Raw genomic sequence first — 2,031 nt, forward strand, 5'->3', positions numbered from 1 at the left:
GATTCGGTCCCAGTCCAGTTACCAAAAAAACATGTTGGCAGTGAATGTGTCTGCAAACCGCTCATACGTCCACTGGATGTTTATAACAGGAAGTTTATTTCTAACCACGTATTTGGAGACAAAACCTGATAATGTATGAAGTTGTGTGAGACATCAGGGAATCTCCAGCTGTGTCCGTGCAGACAGAACCAGGTGTGATTTGAGCCCAAACATGATGTTTTCTGACCCGAACCCAAAACTGAAAATTGACAAATTGAACCAAAGAATTGGAAAGTTTGTCATCACCAACATTTATTGTGGTAAATGAGATTGTTAATAACACAACTGGATGTTCAGACGGCTTCATGCGTCACACGGGCTCACAGCGGTGTCTGGCTCAGCAGCGGTCCGGTCCGGCTGTAACCGACTGCCCGTCCACCTCCTGAAATGAAAGTCAGACGTCCGTCAGCGTGTGAAGTGAGCCTGCACACATCTGAACGTTTGTGTCATTGGCAGAAACTCTGGATGCCGACATTTTAATCCGTCTGGAAATAATGAATATAATCATAAATCAGTTGTCTTTGTTTTGTGTCAGGTCTCATCATCACGTTCTGTTCGGACCTCTGTGCTTCACCTGAAGCATCAGGTGAGTGTGATGAAACTGCAGCAGCTGCTGAGTCTTTCTCCTGCTGCTGCTGCAGGATAAACTTCATGTAGGGAGCCGGAAAAAACGACTTTTAAGAAATCCCTTCTGATTGGGCCGTGCTGCGATCTCCGTGTAATAACATGCAAATGTGTCTCTCAGACGGTGAAAATGTGTTTTTAGTCCATTGCCACCTTCACAGCGGGCCCGGGAAGCTCAACCCGCTTTGATGTTGGAGCCGGGCCCGTGATGCATTCATGTCATGTTGGAAGAGTGCGTAGGATCCAGAGTCACACACTCGGTGTCTGCGTTGGTGTAAAGTGTTACCACATGCGGACGCGTCCCTCTGACGATCATCCCCATGATGCTCACAGTGATCTGCTGTTGATCAGCTGAACGAGATCGACTCTGTTAGATTCTCTGCTGCTGACGCTGATCCACGACTGAATTCATGAATCAGGAAATGTTGAAGTTTAACATGTTTGTGATGAAACCTCTGCGTCAGCGTCAGCAGCAGCTGTCTGTCAGCATGCTGTGAACACTTTCATTCTCTGATGAAATCTGATGTGATCATCGATTTCTAAACTCAATGATGATAATTCAGTTTGTTCACACTGTGAACCAGTAACCTCAACATCACCAGACTCCCTTTACAAATGTCTCAGTTTAGTGAGCTGTTTCATGAGGAGAAACTGAACAAACCTTGTGAAACGCTGTCTCCTACTGTCAGTTCTGCAGATGTTCTCCATGAACTTCTTTCTGTCTTTGTGTCTGTTTGTCTCATCCATATAAAGAGCGGTCCACTCCACTTTAATATGCAGACAGATGTTTCCTGCAGGCAGATGTTTCCCACAGACAGATGTTTCCTGCAGACAGATGTTTCCTGCAGGCAGATGTTTCCCACAGACAGATGTTTCCCGCAGACAGATGTTTCCCGCAGACAGATGTTTCCTGCAGCCAGTGGAGCCTCACACAGACCAGCGGGCGAGAATGAGAAAAGGGTTTAGAGCCTCTGTGGGAGTCAACATCTTGTCAGGGTCCATCGGCAGCGAGGCCTCTGCAGCAGGGCGATAACCCCGAGTCTTTCCTCAGCCAACATGTCCGACTTAATCATCAGGAAGACTCTGACCCAGAAGAGAAAATGCAAAGAAAGCAGAAAAAGTCTTCAGCAGAACTAACAAACTGTGTTTCTGTCACAATGATCAGGTTCATGAATACTGGACCAGAGTTTCTGTCTTCACCTCTGAAAATGTTAAATAAGAGATTCTTTTCACATTCATTTACTTGTTTGTACTAAATCTAAAAAAGCATGAACTTCTCTGAACTGAATAACTGGATCTGGCAGCACTATTTTAGGACTGAAATCAAATAAAGATTAAACACTCAGAGGTTTCACCTCTTTTGAATTA

At 45.2% G+C, this 2,031-nt stretch overlaps 1 long non-coding RNA gene across 2 annotated transcripts; it reads left to right on the forward strand.

Annotated features, from left to right (window-relative positions):
• Nucleotides 1–331: 331 nt before the first annotated feature.
• Nucleotides 332–2,031, forward strand: LOC115593523 (uncharacterized). Of its 2 annotated transcripts, XR_003986322.1 has the most exons (3): nucleotides 332–456; nucleotides 575–625; nucleotides 1,417–2,031. It is a non-coding gene; the product is annotated as an uncharacterized LOC115593523 (long non-coding RNA). The 2 variants fall into 2 exon arrangements; XR_003986321.1 differs by having other exon boundaries at nucleotides 332–625.

Source organism: Sparus aurata, chromosome 13 (genome assembly GCF_900880675.1).
Source record: "Sparus aurata chromosome 13, fSpaAur1.1, whole genome shotgun sequence".
Taxonomy (NCBI): domain Eukaryota; kingdom Metazoa; phylum Chordata; class Actinopteri; order Spariformes; family Sparidae; genus Sparus; species Sparus aurata.